This window comes from Hyaena hyaena, unplaced genomic scaffold (genome assembly GCF_003009895.1).
Source record: "Hyaena hyaena isolate Hyena2069 unplaced genomic scaffold, ASM300989v1 scaffold_44, whole genome shotgun sequence".
NCBI classification, from domain to species: domain Eukaryota; kingdom Metazoa; phylum Chordata; class Mammalia; order Carnivora; family Hyaenidae; genus Hyaena; species Hyaena hyaena.
The window spans coordinates 4,601,382-4,621,719 of NW_024080676.1; the positions used below are offsets into that span (position 1 = coordinate 4,601,382).

The 20,338-nt window shown below is 51.1% G+C and overlaps 1 protein-coding gene and 1 long non-coding RNA gene across 2 annotated transcripts in view; one reads left to right on the top strand and one right to left on the bottom strand.

The window, feature by feature from the left end:
* The window catches only part of SLIT1 (slit guidance ligand 1), a 173,369-nt gene that overhangs the window by 73,827 nt on the left and 79,204 nt on the right, over window positions 1–20,338 (bottom strand). The window lies entirely within an intron of this gene.
* LOC120230604 lies at window positions 13,087–15,809 on the top strand. The gene is made up of 2 exons (XR_005528086.1): window positions 13,087–13,375; window positions 13,685–15,809. It is a non-coding gene; the product is annotated as an uncharacterized LOC120230604 (long non-coding RNA).

A 20,338-nucleotide genomic window follows, 5' to 3' on the forward strand; every position in this document is an offset into this window, starting at 1 on the left:
TGTCTTCCTCCATGGAACGGGAATAATAAATAATATCTAACTCATGGACTGTTGTGAGGATTTAATGAGCAAATACGCATAAAGTGTTCAGATCAGTTCCTGCTGGCACATGATAAATGCTTTGTGTCTTAGTTATCATCATCCTTCCTACAAGGGTCATTCAGCCCTTGTAAGTGCTGGGCACTGGGGTGGGGGCTCTGTCAGAGCAGTAACCAAGACAAAGAGGTCCGTGCTTCCATGGGTTTGGCTTTCCATTCGGGTTGGAGAGAGAGAGACACTAAACAGCATAACCAAAAACCTTCAAACTGATTTCCAAGATGGATGGGTGCCGTACCGGAACTGGAAGAGGGCGTCGTCCTAAAGAGTGACTGGGAAGGAGGAGGCGTCAGTGGCCAGGGCAGTCAGGGAGGGCTGGCCAGTTTGTCCAAGGGGAAGCCAAGTGGTGAGAAGCAAGGAGCCATGCGGAGTCCTGGGGAAGAGCATTCCAGGCAGAGGAAGCAACAAGGGAGAGACAAAGAGGCAGGAGTTAAGTGTCGGGGGACAGCAAGGAGGCCCGCATGACCAGCGTGCCATGAGGAAGGGAGGAGACACAGCCAGGAATGGAGGCAGGGATCCGGCAACAAGGGCTTTATGAGCACGGCCAAGACACAAGGCGGACTCTACATGAGTTAGAGGGTGTTAAGCAGGAGAGACGCAGGACCTGATTGGCATTTTCAAGGAGAGCTGGCTGCTGGGAGATGATTGCATTATGAATGTGGGGGAAGCAGGGGGTAGTGAAAGCAAGCATTGAGCCCTCTTAATAACCAGAGAGGCAGGTTTTCAGGATAAGGAAGCTGAGGCTCTGCAGCCGCTGCAGGATGGAAGGAGTACAGGACCCACAGCAGCTAGCATTCACGGAGTGCTTACGTCTCCCATGGCTGGGTACTTTCACTGTCACCACCTAAGAGGTTCAGTCAGGAATCCAGAGTCATCCAGCCTGTCCTGGAGTCCAGCTAGGCCCTGAGCCTGGCTGGCTCCAAAGCCCCTGCCCTTACTGCCTGAGGCTGGCCATCTGCTGGTGCTGGGTGAGGGGAGACAAAGCCCGGGACCCTGGTCTGCACACAGAATTCTTCTCTGCTCTAGTCTCGGCACACCTGCCCACATCACAGATGCAAACAACCTGCTGGGCTGGGAGGAGGGCCATTCAATGTCAGAGGTGGTGCAGGGGGCAAAAAACCCTCTCTGGTGCATTTGAGGTCATTTACCTAAGTCTGAGAAGACACTTATTTACCTGACCAAATTTTGGTCCTCCCCAAAGTGCACTCTGGTTTGATGAGACTCTATGATCCATCCCTAAGACCTCAGAATCTGTCTCTTGCAAAAGCCAAATGCTTCAAAGCACAGATTTCTTTTGATATATACTCTCTTCACTTAACACTAACTTCGCAGCTGCATCAGAAAACCAATCAGGGTGGGCCTGTTCAGACACGTTCCCTGCATCATTTCTACCACCCTCTCCCTGGAAAGGAGCTTCTCCCGATGTCTTTCCATGAAGTCCGCCAGGAGCCCCCAGGGAACTTAACCTTTGTTCATCTCACTCCTACCAGTTAGGGCCTATCCTCTGTGAAGTTACACATGAACTTGGAGAGTTTTGTGTGGTAGAGCAGTAAACTACTACTGCCTGGCAGCAAAGATCACAAAGTGGAGTTACTGCCCTGTAGGACATTAACCAGCATTGCATCCAACTTTGTAATTTTACTTCCGCGTTCTCTTTCGTTGCTTACAAGAGTCTCAAACTCTCCTTGAGACAACTTTACCAACCTGCTGGTTTCCTCATTAATAACTTAAATAAACCTTTGGCACACAATCACTTTATATTTGTGTGAGGGTCATATTTCTAACTTTTTCCAGTTATGCTTCGGCAGTAGTTTATCTTCATCTTGCAGATGGGACGACTGGGACTGAGGGAAGCCATTGAACTGGCTGAAGGGCACAGAGCCAGCAGGGATAGGGGCAGGATCTGGATGCCCCTCAGCCTGGTGCCAGAGCCCCCCAGTCCAACTGCCCCTGAAGGTCTCACAGGTCATCTGAGTTGACATGGGGCCTTGGAATGGCCTGACCAAACTTCTTTATGTCACAGGAGGGGACCTTGAGACCAAGAGGAACTCGAAGCCTTGCACACCGTCACACGCTGGTAAAGGACAAAGGGCAACGGCAGCTGAAAAGTTGTTTCTCTTTTAACTACTGTCTCATCTTCTTACATTTAGCTCAGGTCTTTGCTCAATCAAGGCCACTCACAAGGAGCTTTAGTGCCTGCCATACAGCGGAATCTCACCTGCTTGCTGGAGGGGCGAGGCATCTCCAGCAGAGAGTCACTCCTTAGAGTGTCAAGCAGGGCTCTGATGCTCTGACCCAGAGTCCGTGGGGGCCCTAGAGGACCAAAGAGGGGCTGCCCGAAGTCTGTGCGTCTCCCAGAACTGTATGCAAATTTTGTCCTACGTGCACAGTGCATCAGATTCTCAAAGGGATGCAACTCCAAAAAGATTACATATCCTGCCTTGTCTGCAGAAGGGCGCTCATTAGAAGCAAATGAGCTGCCCGAGAAGGAAAACACATTAATCTCCCGAGCAGTTGCATAGGTCAGCCTGCCCAGATGGGCCCATTTGTGACTATGAGAACAAAGCAATCCCAAAGTCATTTTTTAAAAAGTGGGTCATTTCCTGATCAAGTACCTGAAAGACTCAGGATCTATAAAACTGCATGTGAGAGGCTCAGGCCCAGAGACACATATACTCACATGGATGCCACTTCCAGTAGCATAAAAGCAGCCAAGGGCCACAAGGTCTCACCCCTAAAAAGGAGATGTCAGTTCCCTGGGGTAGGGATTCTTCTCTGCTTTGTTGGCCAATTACCTCAGGACCTAGACAGCCTGGTACATCATAGATGCTCCATAAATACATGCTGATGAAAGAGAATTGTCCGGGAGGAATGAGACATGTCACTGACTGATGGTAAGAGCCATGCCAAGGGCAAGACCCCAAAATAAGAATAAGATTAATAGTAATGAGCACTTACCCAGCCTGTCCTGTGTGCCAGGCTCTGTGCTAATAAGCTCTACCCTCACCCCTCATTCACTCCTCACAGCAACCCCCGTCAGCGTGCTATTGCCAGCTCCATTTCATACATGCGGAAAGTGTGGTTCAAAGAGGCTCAGTGACCTGCCCAAGGTCACCCAGCTGAGGAGCCCAGTCCACAACCTAGCTCAGGTCTATCTTAGTCCGGATCTTAACCACACCACCCCACCTCCCTGGACGCATGGGGAGAGTGGCAGAGGCGAGAACCACAGCAGGGAGAGAGGAACCAGAGTAACCTCTCCTTTGGTGAGGAGAGGGCACTGTGGCCGTCAGAAGACATGACCTGTGCTGTGAGGCTCTGGTGGGACAGCATTTACGAGGCACTGGGAAGGTCACGGGAAGGAAAAGGGGAGAAGCTGCTAGATGTGGCAGAGGCCAAAATTCGTTCTCCCCTTTTCCCTTCTATTGGAACTGTGACTTTATCTGGCCAGCAGTGTGCCCCAATAAAAGAGTACATTTTCCACTTCCCTTGCATGTAGGCATGGCCAAGAAGAGGTAAGCAGAAGTTGTAAATGAAAAAGCCTTTAGAAAATCTGTAAAGCAGGCTGTCTCAGTTGGTGGAGGTTCCTCTTTATCCTTTCTTCCCCTCTTTCCTCCTTTTTCTGACCTAGAACCCATAGGAAATAAATGTAGCTCCATGAGCCATCTCAAGCCATGAGGTGACCTTAAGGATGGAAGACAAAGCTTAAGAATGTTAGAGCAAAAGACCGAAGGATTGTGGGACTTTGACTCCTAGCTGACACTGGAGCCGCTGTACTTTGATGTGAGAGAAAAACCCCTATACTTCATTTAAGCCACCTTTTAAATATTTTAAATACTTTTTTGTTTTGTTTTTTGTTATATAAAGCCAAACCCAATCTTCCCAGCTGGCACAGAAATCAATCATCTTTAGGGAGAAGACCAGCAGAGCCATGCAGAACCCAGCACTGTATCTCCAGAAACACTGGACGGAGCCTCTGCAGGCCTGACCACAGCAGACAAGCAGAGTCCTGACCGTGAAAGGGCACAGTGATGTGAAAATGAGAGGAAGTGCCAGAGAAGATGATGACTGCAAAGATGAGAACTTTCAGAAGCTCCAAAAGCATGTTAATCTGTGGGAGAATTGTAGGCAGCAAGTTTCAGAGCTAGCTTCGGAGCCAGAACCTCCAGGACCACTGGCAAGCCATAGGGGACATTTGTGGGAATTGGAGAATGGTACCCCTTCTTCAAAACACTTTCATTTACTTGGGAACTGTTATAATAAGTATACAAATCTACCCCTGTGATATAAATGGTGTCCCTTAGAAATGGCGCCCTTGACTGATGGGTTTTGGGGGGGAGGGGGGAGATAGGCATGGAGGAGGGCACTTGTGGGCATGAGCACTGGGTGTTATATGGAAACCAACTTGACAATAAACTATTTGTAAAAAAAAATTTTTTTTTAATTAAAAAAAAAGAAAAGAAATGGTGCCCTTGGACAGTGCACAGCCTGCACAACTGTAGAGGGTGACTTTGCATATCTGTCTGGTCCCATCACACCTGCATCAACTGCATGGCTCCAAAACTGGCTGAATGCTATACTCCTAAGGATGTCTCAGCCTTATTAAGTGATGATTACACAAGGCCATGTGCACCCTGGTTAAAAAGACAGGAGACGTTTCCACCCTAAAAAAAAAGATGCAATGTCAAATTCAAGCACCTAGTTAAATGTCATTCATAAAGAAAATGCAGCTATGTGGGGCAGGTAACAGCTATCACTAAGATGAGAAGTTACTGTAGCTCTTGTCCATGGGTCTGATAAAGACCAGGCATGGCACCTAACTAGAAATCACAGCCTAGTAACAATCTGTGGATGGCAACAATCTATGACAAATGAAAGGAGACATGGATACCTCTGAACTTTATTTTACTTAATGAAAGCTTCTTTACATCATTTTATTGGTCTATTTTTTTACTCTTGGAGGGAAGGAAGCACTTTTACAATTTATGGAATTATTTTAAATAAAGAAAAGCAGGGGTGCCTGGGTGGCTCAGTTGGTTAAGCATCTGACTTCGGCTTGGGTCATGATCTGACTTGTGAGTTTGAGCCTCACATCAGGCTCTGTGCTGACAGCTCAGAGCCTGGAGCCTCTTCAGATTCTGTGTCTCCCTCTCTCTCTCTGCCCCTCCCCTGCTCACACTCTCTTGTTCTCTCTCAAAATAAACATTAAAAAATTTTTAATAAATAAAAGCAATGATAGATCTCAATAAATAAATTAGTTCAACCTTAATTCTCTGGCCCTGTCCCAACTATCAAAAAAGCCTCCAAAACTAAAAAACAAAACAAAACCCACAAAAAACGAATTAAACTGCATCTATGCTTTCCAGACAGGGCCCAGCTGCTGACCTCACCACTTCTTCATGCTAGTCTTGCAGACCAAACAGCTTTCCCAGGGAAGGGCCTTCTGCTGGCGGCTCTCCAGACCCTCCACACCCCTGCTGCCCTTCACACCTTCCCATACCAACTCTGCTCTGTGGAGAGAGAAGTGAGCATGTCTCAGATGACGGAAGGGGTGGGACTGAATCAGTGCCAGAGAGATTGTTAATGAGAAGAGCTGGAGTTCACCTATCAATGCCAAACCGTTCCTGAAACTGGTCCCTGGGGCAGAGACAAGCCATCCCACCGCGGCGGGAAGAGAAATGACAACGGCACTTGTTGAACCTACATTCGTGCCAGGCACCATAATGGATGTGAAGCTGGCACAAAGCTCACAGGGAAGAACACTCCAGACCCTGATTCAGAGGCTTTCTTTCTTGTGCTAACTGTGCGACCTTGGACAAGTCCCTCTGACCCTCTGGGCCTCAGCGTCCAGACCTACAAAATGAGGGTCCTGACTATTTCTAAGGCAGTGCTTCTCAAGCGGCAGCGTGCACAGAAGTCCTCTGGGGTCTCGTTCACACCCCGGGGAGGGCCTGAAAGTCTGCATTTCTGACGAGACTGGCCCTGGGCCTCATTCTCAGCAGCCAGGAGGAGGAAGCAAGCCTCACTGAGTGAGCCCGGCAGCTGGCCCCTCTCCTGCCGCTACCATTTCAGCCCAGGAGACAAAACAGCCAGCTGTGGGTCGAGCCCAGGGACCTAGCCAGCTGCCTTCTGCTTTCCCTTTCCAAACAAAATTTGAGATGTCACAGAACAGCTGAGAAAAGAAAACAAGCGTTTCCTCCACATCCATCTCTGCTTCCTACCCCCACCTGCCACTTGGCCAGGAAACCAGCCTTGGTGTCCTCCTTTCCTCTTCCCCCAGCCCCCACACCAGCACCCTTGTCTGACAGGGTCCCCCCAACTCCGCAGGCCCTCCCCCCTCCGCTCTCTGAGCTCACCTCTGGCAGAGGCTTGCCAGGCTTATTTTTAACAGCTCTGATTGAAGCTGGGATCCCGCTGACATTTACACTCCCTCATCATTATCAGCTCCAAGCTTCCAGCAGCCAAGCTAAAAAGGCTTCACAGAGTGGGAGGGGCCAGGAACGAAATGTCAGCAGCTCCACACTCCTGCCTCTCACGGAGCTGCCCTAGCACCTTCTCCCGGCACATCCCACCTGCCCCCCACCAGCCCAGGCCCGAGCGGCCAGCCCCTTCTGTCTCGTGACCACATTGTCTCTGTCAACAATCAGGACGCAGGGTGTGATTTAGAAATGCACAGATGTGAAAAGACTCATAGAGGCAGAAAAATTAAATCCCATTTAGTGGTGTATTTAATCAGAGCCACGGACGGGCCCCTCCTGGGCAGCTTTATCCCCATTTAGACATCAGACAGATGTACACCCAACCATCGCTCTGCTGAACCTACAGCTTGCTTGCTCCTCTCTTGCCTTCTAGAATACCCAAAGCTCCATTTTCTCCTCTCTAAAAGGGGAGGCTCGTCCCTGCCCATCGGGTCACCAGGGGAAGGTGAAATGAGAAGAGAGGCAGGTGCCTGCAGTTGGGCTCCACCAGTGCCGCCTTCTCCCCCGGCACCGCCCTCACCCTACACCTCAGACATCAAATGCTACAACCACATCTGATCCTTCAGGCAGCTGAACTGTCGAGCCTCAGAAAGAAGAGACGTGAGAGACGTGAGAATGCCTCAATGCTCCGCTGTCTCTGAAGAAATTCATGCTTGTGTTTTATGTGTTTATGTGTCGGCCAGGGCAAGGTTCACAGCAATGTGTCTGACTCACCACTAAATAATTTACTCCTGGGTCACAGAGGCAATACTTTTTACAGAGAAAGCATTTCCGACTCAATGCACTAACATGTCAGTTCATTAGGGGAGTGGGGGTAGGGTGGGGTTTAGAGGTGAGAATTAGGATCTAAGCGATTCTTCTGTTAGAAGGAGAAATGAGCTGTTAAAGGCACAGAAAGGACACCCACCATTTATGACGTGAGATGATAAAATGCCTACATGACAAGATGGAGTGAGGTGAACCATAGAGGCACTGTGACGTAGCGTCAGGCTACCAGTGACCTGTGGCCACACCTTGGGAGGGTCATCTGCTTCTGGACCACAGCTGACCATGGGGAACTGACACCGTGGAGGGCAAAATATACAGATACGAATATAAAAGCAAACAGTCCAAAATGTATGACAGTGGGTGTCTTAAAACAAACAGGGGAGCCTGGGTGGCTCAGTCTGTTAAGCATCTGACTTCAGCTCAGGTCATGATCTCACGTTCATGGGTTCAAGCCCCATGTCAGGCTCTGTGCTGACAGCTCAGAGCCTGAAGCCTGCTTCGGATTCTGTGTCTCCCTCTCTCTCTCTCTGTCCCTCCCCTGCTCACACTCTGTCTCTCTCTCTCTAAAAAATAAATGAACATTAAAAAAAATTAATTATAAAAACAACAACAAAACCTGTCTGTCTCAAGGAGTCCCCCCCAGGAAGTCTTCCCTGATTCACCCCAGTCTGATCATTCAGATTATTAGGATTACATTACAGTCTTACAGCACTTGGCTGTATGGTCTGGTCTGTAATCCAGTGCACCTCAGGAAAACATGAAATCCCTCACTGTCCCCAGCATCCGAGGCAGGCCTTCCCCAGCCGTACACTGTCCATGGGCAGCCCCGGGCCTCGTCCTTCTCTGCCACTCCCTGTGAAGAGAGGTGGCACGTTGTGTTTGGCTTGTTCACAGCACTGCCCTCCACTACCACACACACATCTACAATCACCAGCATGACAATTCTGTTACATTACCGCTCTGATATCACCACTTCAAGTGAACCAGGAAGCCCAGTTTATAGTCCAATTTGCAAAATTCTGATCACATTGGCAGCTAGCAAATGTCTGGCAAAACCAATCGTCTTGAACTATCACAGGTGGAACAAATAACCATATTCTCGGAAGGCCTTCCGCATAAAATACCGTGGCTGGGAAGCATGAGGGGCACACATGGCCATGGGGCCACAGGCCCAGCCATCATGGAGCTCGCAGAGAAAACAGCAGTGATCCTGAGAGCAGAGAGTTCTGGAACTCTCACTGTGCTCACTTCACCTTCACGAAAGCCCCACTGTCCAAGGCTATTGCCCTCCCCAGTGCAGAGCCAGGGAATGAGGCTTAGAGGGTGGTAACTGCCAGGGAGCCACTCCGCTAGGAAGCGGGGCTGCGTTTCTGACTCTGATATCCCTGCTCCAGAACCTAAGTAGTGACTGTGACGTCACTTCTACCTCCTCAGACCTGGACTGACATAGGACTCTGAGAGACAAAGAACCCAGAGAGACAGGGGGAGAAGAGAATGAGACAGAGAGAGAGACAGGACCCTGAGTGAGAGAGACAGGACCAAGAGAGATAAAGAGAGAACCCTGACAGAGAGAGATAGGAGAAAGATGGAGAGATGGAGAGAGAGAGACAGAGAGAGAGAGACAGAGAACCCTGAGAGAGATAGGAACCTAAGAGAGAGAGACAGACCCTGACAAAGACAGGACCCTGAGTGATAGAGACAGGACCAAGAGAGAGACAGAGAGAGAACCCTGACAGAGAGAGAGAAGAGAGGAGAGAGAAACAGGGAGAAAGAGAGAGAGACAGAGAGAGAGAGAATGAACCCGGAGTGAGAAAGACAGGAACCCAGGAGGGAGACAGAGAGAGAACCCTGACAGAGAGAGACAGGACCCTGACAGAGAGAAAGATAGGAGAGAGAGAGAGAGACAGCAAGAGAGAGAGAGAACCCTGAGTGAGAGAGACAGGAACCTAAGAGAGAGAGACAGGACCCTGAGTGGGAGAGACAGGACCCTGGCAGAGAGAGAGAAGGGGGGAGGGGACCCTGACAGGGACAGGACCCTGGCAGAGAGAGAGAGAGAGAGAGAGAGAAAGAGAACCCTGAACAGATTGGATAAGCATGTAACAGCCACCCAGCCCACAGACAGGGTCACACAAAGGAACAGACCACGGAGGAAAGTCACATGGAAGAAAGGCCCCAGGCTGGAGAGGCCCGGGAGGGTGTCCAGAGGTGAGGCAAGAGTCCCAGGGGAAAGCAAGGACTGGGACAGGCAGACGGTGACGCACCCTCCTAGTGCTGGGACAGAGCTGAGACGCCTGTGTGCCGGGAGCATCCCGGGAGAAGCCAGCCTGGAAGGGGCCTGGAGCCAGGGGCCCTTGAGAGCAGCAAGAGGAAGGGGGCCCAAGCCAGCGCGACGAGGACCACTCTGGCCTCAAAAACAAGAGCAAACAGACCACAGTGACGTCCAAGAAGGTGACCTCGGGTGCCCTCACAGGGTGGCTGTGGGGCCAGGAGGGCGTGGGGCCCCTTGGAAAGCCACACTGGTCTTTCCAGCACTACCGATGGGGCTCCTGACCCGGAGGACCTGGCGTCCCCCAGCCGGGAAACTGCCCTGGACAGCAGATCAACGCGGCTGTGAGCATGAGCTCTGCAGCCACGTGGCCCTGGACAGGACACCTAGCCCCTCGGGGCCATCTTTCCTGAGCAGGCAAACCAGGACGGGCCTGGCCCCTCCCGTGGGGCTACGGAAGGACTGACAGCGGAGGCAGGGCGCCCCGGCCCAAGGCAGGAGGCAGTCAGCCGCACACGGCCGCCCGCAACAGCGGGACGGGGCCACGCTGCCTGAGAGTCTCCAAAAGCAGAAATGGCACAAAGGTCGTGACACTCGCGGGGCAGAGGCCACACGCTGCTGGACCTGCTGCACATCTGGTCAGGTGTCTGTCTGTCTGTCTGTCCCCCATTCCCACCAGCTGCTGGCTTCCCACCTGCGCCCCTTGCCGGGCCCTGGCCCTCACTCTGCACACACACGCATATAGATGAGAGGTATCCGGGGAGGGGCCGCTTCCAGTCTTTCCTTACGCTTTTCCTTTTGAAGCAAATCTGGTTTGATGGTCCTTGCATAGCTGCTCTGACCCCGAAGGGGAAAAGGCGGTCCCAGAAGGAGAAGGAAACTCTGGCAACCTCCTGCCTGGAAGAAGCAGGAGCGCCCGGGCAGTGTACCTGCAGCAGCTGGTTGCCATGAAATGGAATTTATACATGAAAATCAGGAGAGAAGAGGCCCGGGGCACCCCAAGCAGGGCTCTGACGGAGCTGACAGCTAATTAGAAAGTTCCATTTGAGCTTCATGTGGACAAGCCATTTAATAATTAAATGTCTTATCTGTATTAAAATTCCTCTGACAATATGTACTTAGAGTGTGGCCAGAGAATGAATGTTCTCACTTCCATTGCCCCACAAGACACAATATTTGAATCCAAGCATCTCTCCCACTGACAATAAGTGACATTATGTCACATGACTTGTACCAAGAGCATTTCAGCATCAGGGGACTCTTCGACCTGGTTCTTGGATCGATGTGGCACAGAGAGACTCAGCCTCAGAAACAGGCTTGACATGAATATGTCCCTTCACAAGTCACCAAGCCAGGAGGCAGGGAATGGGTGAGGGGCCCGCAGCCTGGTGGGGTGTGAGGAGGGCAGAGCGATCAGCTGGCCTGAGTGCAGCTAAAAGAGGTGAACTGTCTGCAGAGTAAGAATAAAATTCTTAAAATAATAATAAAACACGTATTTTAATGATGATGATGATGATGATGATGATGATGATGATGATGATGAAAGTTGGCCTGATTTCCAGTAACTCCATGTACAAGTAGTCCTAAAGAATATCATTGATAAAATGCTGCTCCCCACTTAGAAGGAGGCTCCCACGGCCATCCCCTCGGCACACCACCACCTCAGCCTTACTTAGTAACCATGACCACAAATGGCCTGAAAGCCCCAGGGCTCCCTGGCCTCCTGAGGGGGGCGGGGGAGGGGGGGGAGGGAAGCCGCAGAGGAGAAACTGGTTCAGAGGGAAGAAAAGACAGGTGCTCTGCCAGTATACAGGGATGGCCAGACAGAGAGGGGCTGGGTTGGGCCCCATGAGCACGCTCCACCCACCCTGCGGAAGCAGGAAACAATAAGGGAAGAGACCGCTGCATGGTCTGTCAAAGCTGTATCCCATCCTGCTGGCAACAGGGGCCGTAATGTCACCAGCAGCCCTAGGTGGGCTGCAAGAGCCATGCAGAGCTGTGGCAGGAGGGTAAACACCAAAGGGACACATGGAAGCCCCTGCAAGGAGACCAGCTTCACATGGAAGGGGGTCAGGGATGGTCCCAGCTGGGACACAGGAGGAGCACTTGGGGAAAGTAACAGGGAGGGAGGCTTAGATCCTCCCGCTGTTTGGTTGGAGCTCCCCTCCTGGGACAACCCAAAACACTGCCTTCCCCTTGACCCCAGGATAGGTCTCAGAAAGCACAAGGCTGCAATTCTGTCTCCCCTTCTGGAACTTTCTCTTGCCATGCAGAGGAGCCAATGAACCCCCAGCAGAGAGTGCACATTCAAAGGAATAAGACCTAGAAGGGAATTTAAACATGCCCTAGTTCAACTCTCTCCTAACCAATGTAAAAAGCCCAGAGAGGTCAAGTGACTTCTCCAATGTCACCCAGCTGGATAGCTAGTGCTCTTTCCACACCCATGCCTGCTATGCTGCTGAGAAGCATTATGGTATCAGAGGGGCTTTGCAGTCAGCGAGTTTGGGTCCAGATGGGCTCTCCTCTTACAGCTGTGTGATGTGGGATATACCACCAGTGCTTTCTGGCCTTGGGGAGCAGCCTGGACTGGTGGCTGGACTGACCGTAAGTGGCTAAGCAGTGCCCCAGTCCCAGACGGCACAGTCCTGGCTTTGGGGTTGGATACAACTTTGCATATCTGGGACGCCTGAGTCACATCCAATAAGACCAAGTACTTCTTGCTGTCTGATAACCATCGGAACTGGCCTGGACTATCATTAAATTTGGGAATGTCAAGGGTCTCAGAAAACACTAACTGTACCTGACACAGCTGTCATCCTGCCCTCAAGGTGCTCTCCATTCTATTGGGTTCAACTGTTGATTTACTGTGGGTTCAACTCCTACCTCTCAGCATGCGGTCCGCAGACCAGGAGGGACCAATCATCCCAGAGCTGGCTGGAAAGACCCCTCCTGGACCTGCTGGGTCCAGATCTGCATTGACACAAGACCCTCAGGTGACTCGGATGCATCTTCAAGCTTAGGAGGCACTGGTTTAAGGCACCGTGGGGACATTCATAGGTGATGGCCCTGGAGACTAGCCAGCACCCCGCACACCATCAGAAACCATCACAGAACATGTGTGACATGGTGCCACTATCCCTCTGCGCTCAGACAGGAGGATGGGGGAGGCTCAGCTCGGCAAAAGCTCAGCTGGAAAGGTTCTGAGTTTCCAAGGAGGGTAAACATAGCGTGCTCCCCCACGCTGTCATGACGCAGCCAGCCGCCGAGTTGGGGAACCTTTACACAGTATCTGGGGGACACAGGTCCTGGGCTCCCAGACCCAGCTCTGCATGCCCACTCGTTATTCCCCAGCCTGGACAGCTGCATGTCAGCTAAGGTCTCTAGTACTTGTTTCCATGTCTCCATTGTGACATACAGATACCAGGAGAGCCTAGGTGTGAAAAGCTGGCCCTGGCCTGGTCCCTGATGGGTGCTCGAGTAGTAACCGCTCTGATTGTCATCTGGGGGTGGGGAGACTGACTGCTTCTCCAAATATCATAAGAGAGCAGACCTGGGCCAGCGAGCCGTGGGTACAAGTCCCAGGACAGCAGTTTGGGCATAGTGCGTGGGAAAACCACCAGCAGCGGGCTCTCCTACAAGCGCCCAGAAGGGCTGGTGCAAGCGTGGCGCACGCGCACGCCGGAGTTTAGAAGAGGGACCGCGGTGGCTGTGCAGGAGCCGAGAGAAGACGGAGAGACACCCTTTCACCTCCTCATTCCTGCTGCTCCAGGTAGGGCACAGCCTCCCCCAAGATGCAAATAGGCATCTCCCACTTCCTATCTCCCAGCAGCAGAACAGACATGGACAGAGCTGCTCTGGGGCGGATGCTACAGCTGGCGGCGAGCCCGGCGCTCTTTCACCAGCAGCAGCTACCACGCATCTCTCACCATGCAACCAAGAAGGATGGCGCCACCGGCCTCCTTCCTAAGCACATCCCAGGGCCCTCGGTGACGCTTTTAACACGCGTCCAGTTCTCCCCACAAACGGCTTAATTTTTACAACAGCCATACTCTCTCTCTCTCTCTCTCTCTCCTCTAAGTGTTCATTTTAGCCCAACTGAACAGAACACAGTGGAAATCCCAAACCAAGTTTGACAGCGATTTCTTCAGAGTGCAACGCCATGGATTGATGAACCCGCCAGGAACAAAGTTCCTTTTAACAAAGACGCTGTTAAAAACAAAACCGAAAAAAACCTTGCACAGCCCCTAAGTATTTATCATCCAGTTACAACGAACAAACAAGAGGAGGGGCGTGGTGCAGGTCATGCAGATAGCTTGGACCATTCCTTGCTGCTGAAAGAAGGGAGAGAGCAAGACAAGTGGGTATCTGTAATTGTGTTCTAGGCAGAGGCAACAGCCAATGTAAATGTCCTGAGGCAAGAGTATGCATAGTGTTCTGGGAAAAGCTGGGATTGTCAGGAAGTCCGGATTAAGAAGAGGGGTGTTAAGGATTTTGGATATCAGATGGAAGGAAGCAGGAAGCCATCAGAGGCTTCATCGTCGGCTGAATAGAGGAGCAACTTTGATTCATAAGATGATACCCTTAAGTTGCTAAGAACAGTGCCTGCGCAGAGTACAATTTCAATTAATATTAGCTATTGTTATACTTTACCCCCTAAATTTCCATTTACTCACCCCACATATGCAAATACACACACCACTCAAAGCCCTTCAGTAACCCCTCTCTACCTACAGAGGTGTCCCAGGTCCTTCCATCTGGGATTCAAGCCCCTCTATGATAAGGCCTAATGCACACTTCCAGCTACCAGCCCAGAACATGCCCAGCTACAGACTCGCTCTCCCTGGATCTGCACACTTCCTCTCTTCTTTGCTTTCCTGTACAATTCCTTTCCTCCTGAAAGGAACCTCCTAACATCCTACCCAAGGTCACATCCATCTCAAAGGCTACCTCCTTCATTAAGGCTTCCCTCATGCATCAGCAGATAGGAGTCATGACTGTACTATTAGCTAAGCTGTGCCACTCACAGACCTTCTTATCCTTGGTGCTGGGCATGTTCCCCCATGGAAGCCCACCCGCAGCCCCTGCCACCACCCATGAGGAAGCTACCTGCCAACTCCTCCACAGGGCTCAGCCAAAGCACTGAACAAAGCCATTATGACTATCCACGGGATAACACAATAAATGCACAGCCTCTGTTTACCCCCACCCACTTGATAAAGACCTAGCCAAGACTCAGCTGAGCAGTGAAGGGGTACCTGCTCTCGCAGGCTCTCCAAGGGGCCAGCTAATTATAAATAAAAAAGGTCAGAGGGGGTAAAAAACGTCCTCTTCCTTAAAGTATAAAAACTCAACGGACAAAAATAAATCTAGCAACTGCTCAGATCAGATCAGAACTGTTCTGATCACCAGTTAAGCCCAAAGGCTTTGGCGTCTCTGTGAGCACAGATAGAGGTATTTCACACACACACACAAACCAGCCACAATAAAAGAGGGGGAGGTTCAAAATCATGCTCAACACCAAACATGCACACGCACATATACACACACACACGCATGCACGCACACCCCACACACGCGCACCTAGCATAGCTGTGTGGCCACGTTCAAGCACTTGTGTCTAGAGAAAGGACACCCCTCACACATAGAGGAAGTTCTGAAGCACCCACAAGGCAAGAGCCAGATGAAAAGGAACTGAGGCCATCCTCACAAAGTCAGCGGTGGGGAGCACTTCAGCTACATCATAGGAGCCTCCGATGACCATGGAGTAATGAGGGTGGGAAACATAACTCACCACCTGTCTTTACAGAAGACATATTAAAGAGCTCTGAACTCCCGCATGGTTTTCTGAAGCAGACAGATGATATGCCAGATCAGACAGGGGTCAGAATCCTCTAGGTGACTGCTTAACCAGATGCAGATAAATCACTGGATCACAGAGCAGCCTCCAGAGGGTCTGAATTAAGGAGCTCAAGGTGAAAATGGGGGCAGGACTCACGAACTGTAGTTACCCAGGTCTCTCGGGGAGGCTCTGGCTTCTCTCTCTCTCAAGCCATTTCACCAGGTTAGCCCCTGCCCAGGGCCAAGAACACAACAGACAAAGCAACAAGCCAGAGAAGCAACTGGTACCGAGAATCTGGTCAAAAGGCCTCTGCCAAAGGACAATTAGCTGGATCCTGGGTCTCATAAATGGCACCTATAATGGACATCCAGTGGGTTTTGTTCTCTTTGTTTTTATCTGCAGCAACTGCACACTCTACTTCATAGTCATAACCCCAATTTTTTTCTCTTGGGATCCATCCCTCCCCAGCTCTGCTGTCATGGTCAGGTAGATAGGAATCCACTCCCAACTCCAGGCCCCATCACCTGGCCATAGTGGCTGGTTCAAGATGGCCACAGAATTCATCAAAACCGATATAATGATATGAGACTCTGGGGACATAGGCTAACACTCTTTCCTGTGGACTTGGAGTTAAAGGCTGGAGTTTCTGCAGCCCCCTCAGAGCATGAATGGAGAAAGTACTGAGAATGGAGCCAGCGTGGAAGACTTTAGAGGAGGGAGGGACAGAGACAAAAAGACTGGATGGATGGATGGATGGAAGGAAGGATGGATGGATGGGTGGATGGATAGATTGGTGATTGAATAAATGAATGAATGAATGAATCATCACCTGATGAATGAAACACCCTGGTAACATCATCTGAGCCCTTGATCAGGCCTCATCTAATTTAAACTCAGGTCTGCCTGATTCCAAAGGAGGGAAGAAAGTTAATGGGTACTGAGTATTGCTGGACACAGTGCAAAGATTATTGCATTTAATATTCACAATAACCCTGTAAGGTAGGCTTTCTCCTGTGCCCCACACCCCACCTTATTTTATTTGTAGATAAGGAAGCTAAGGTTAAGGAGGTTTTGTAACTGTCCCAGCTCAGCCGATTCACTAGCAGCAAAACCACGCCCAAGGGACACCTCCAAGGCTGTGATCTTCCTGCTGTCCACTCCACCCTGGGCAAACAGGCCAGAGCCCCAGGCCAGAGCTCTGGAGCACACCCTTAGAGGGCAGTGGGCCCAGGGGAGTTCACCTTTTGATTACTGAGCTAGAGGAGGGCTTCCAGGGAAACATCTTTGTGAGGCACTACCGGGCATGATGTTCTTTGGGAGATGAACGCCTCACAGGGCTGCAGAAACCAGCCGGCAAACATGCGCACTCATCTAAACTTTCTGAACAGCAGCGATTCTCACCCTTCCGTTGTACAAGAGGGAGCCCCCACAGTCCTCCGAGGTGATTGCCAAGGGTACAGGCCCAAGCCAGGAAAGTCACAGTGCGGTAAACACCATCAGGAAGGTGTCAGAAACGAAAGACAAAGCATGTTATATCAGGGAGAAAGGACCCCACCGCTCCTGGAGATGCGCCTACGGCACTATCGGCTCACACCGCCGCCACCGTGAGGGAGGATGACATGCCACTGGCAATGTGTCACAACAACAGCAAGACAGCAATGTGTTATAAGACGTGAAACCGTGGCATTATTTTAACTCTATTCTTGGTCTGTGAAGACTCAGCCTCCTTTGTTAAAAGGATGCGGCTGTCTTTCCCCAGGGAGGGCAGGGCAGCCTGCCAAGGATGCCACCTCTGGTCCCTGGGTCTCCCTTGTCGCTGGGTACCTCACACCTAACTATACCACACAAGCCCCCAGAGGTCTGCTGATTGCCCTTGACATCCGAGCCCATTTGGTCATGGGCCAGTTCCCGTTCTCTAGGACGCAGCTCTTCACTGCCTGAAGAGGAATAATTGAGAACCACAGGAAATCCTAAAGAAAACAAAGGGAAAAGAAGGAAGCACACTAGTGCCCTCCTCCAAGGTCTGGCTGGGCAAGCTTGGCACCCCCACCCTGCTGGCAGCCCCCCCGCCAACAGCTGGAGGCCCCTGCCTATCCGCCATGCTGCCATCCCAGCTAAGAGGGGCATGAGCTGGTGGAGGAGAGGGAGCCCACCAGTGGGGCCGGCACTCAGGATAAAGCAGGAGCCGTGCTGGGGCGGGGAGACCCCCACCCACAGCAGAGGGGGCCTCGAGCACCCCACCCACATTCCACCCTCTGACATGAGGGCAGAGACAGAGGCCGCTGCTTGAAGAGAAATCAAAGGGTGGGGCACGAGTCTGGGAGAAAGCAGGAATCCTAAATGAGGCACAGTTGTGCCTGGGTCGTTCCTGTCTCGAGCACTGCCCTCCTCCCCCCTCTGTCCAGGAGATGCCTCCTTTGGGAAGTCCTCTGTGACTTCCATCCTTCTCCTCTCTCTACCCAATCCCTCTCCACAAACAGAGGCTGTGCCCTCCCCTAGGGCTACATGAGCACCTGCTAGGTCCCTGCATGAAGCACTTTCTGGAAGATAAGCAGAGGAAATAGGAGTAGGGGGTAGGCTCCCTCTCCTCAGCTACCTGGGTTTACACTGCAGCTCTGCCACTTTTGTCATTTAAACTAAGTCACTTGGCCTCCTTGTACCTCACTCTCATCATCTGTAAAATGGGGGAGAATGACATTGACAGATGAAAGAAATCATTCATGGATTTCACTGATGTTTCTCTTTAAAGAGCCACAGAAGGAAAATGAGAGATGACTGATCAGCTCCCGGCTCGTGCAATAAATGTGAGCTTTTGTATCTTTAACTTGCCCTTTTCTTCCATGGAATGGAGAGCTCCTCGGGGACACAGGCTGGTTGTCACCCCCATCTGTGTCCCCAGCACGCAGCCAATTCCACTTCCCCAGTAGCAGCACAGAATGACAACTCTTCAGGGCCAATAGGAATGGTCAGAAATGGAGCAAGGGACACAGGTCACAACTAAGAGCCACATTTGGGGCTCAGTGGTCCTGTTTCCAGTGTGGGTCCAGGGTCAGGGAGCAGTGACACGAACAGGTGCCTTTACTTCTCTGAGCCTCAGTTTCCTCACCTTTAAACCCGAGTTAAAAATGACAACCTCAGGGCACCTGGGTGGCTCAGTCAGTTAAGTGTCCAACCTCAGCTCAGGTCATGATCTCCCAGTTCGTGGGTTCGAGCCCCGCGTCGGGCTCTGTGCTGACAGCTCAGAGCCTGGAGCCTGCTTTGGAGTCTGTGTCTCCCTCTCTCTCTGCTGCCCCTCCCCCACTCACATTCTCTCTGTCTCTCTGTCTCTCTCTCTCTCAAAAATGAATAAACACTAAAAAAAACCTTTTTTAATGACAACCTCACAGGGTCACTCCAAGGACTAAATGAGAGGGTGTTTCTAAAGAACGTAGCACAGTACCTGGCCCACAGTAAGTCTCAATAAAGGTAATGGGTTCTGTCACTTCTCGTAATGGTAACGCTGGATTACTATCAATAATGAGCAGTGGGTACCCTGAGGTCATCTGCAGCCACAGCTACTTTCGCAAGAGGAACTTAAAGGAAAAAAGCAGGACAGAAGGACTGCCTCTGAGATGCTGGGGGAGGAGAACTGCCTTCCCACTCGGGGCCCAGATCAGAAGAAAGTTCTGGAAACATCCTGGCAGGGACCCTTTCCAGGGAGAAGCTGTGGGCCCCTGCCACTCTCTGCATCTCTTCTCTTAACTCTGCCTATCTTCCCTCCTTACACCCTCAGCCTGTCACACACAGAGAGGAAGGCGTGAAAGGTTGGAGTCTAGAAATTAACATTTCAAAGTCAACGTTGGATATGTGCTGCCTCCCGCTTCCTGAGCAGCATGTGCGGGAGCCCCAGCACAGAGGAGGGTTGCGGGGCGGATCTGGCGTGTGCAATCCCCACAGCTTTTGTGCCTGATCAGCCATCTCTCATCTTTCTTCTGCAGCACATTAAAGAGAAACATCACTGACAAACCTGCCCTAGCCAAGCTAAGCCCACACTCAAACGCAGCCCTGCCCTCTCTGCTAAGGAAGGGATGGAGAAAACTTTGGTCTCCTCTCCTCCTGCAGACCTCTGTCAGACCAGACAGGCCAGAACTGGGGAGGAAGGGAACAGTGCATTCAGCCCAGTCTGCTCAGACACCCATCTAAGCAGCCATTCAGTCAGACAGCTACGGACCTCCGAGACTGGCCAAAGGAAGCACAGAAAGGCATCCATCACTTGTTCATTGATCCACTGTCTATTCAAAAACCACTATAATTAGATTTCACCTGTAAAGTATTTGTTAGCTCATCCTCTGCCCCTCTGAGAATCATGCCTGGGGGGAAGGCACAGAGACTGCTCTCTGGCCCACACCCATGCAAGGGTGTCCTTCAGCCCCTCAGTCGTCGTCAGAACAGTCACAGTGACGGAGACTCTCCTGAGAGCCCTGAGAACGACACAGGGGGAAAGCGGACAAACTTTACAACCATTTTGTAAAACAATTTGCTAAGAGCCAGTAAAGTTGACAATGCTCATGGCCCGCGTCCTAGCAACCCCGCTCCCAGGAACTCACCTAAGAAACTCTCCCAAATATGCACCAGGAAGCACACGTGAGGATGTTCTCAGCGGCACTGTTTCTGGAAACCAGTCAAACATACACCATATGTACATCGTGGGAATTTCTACAGTGGTGAAAATGCATGAGCCACAGTCCCCCATGCTCCCATGGGTGAATTTCAGAAACATAAAGCTAAGTTTAAAAAAAAAACATATTGTAGAAGAATGTACACCATTTCATTCCTTTTATAAAAAGTGAAAGAGTAGGTAAAACTTAAAATAACGCTTACATACATACACATGTAGTAATACTACAGAGAAAA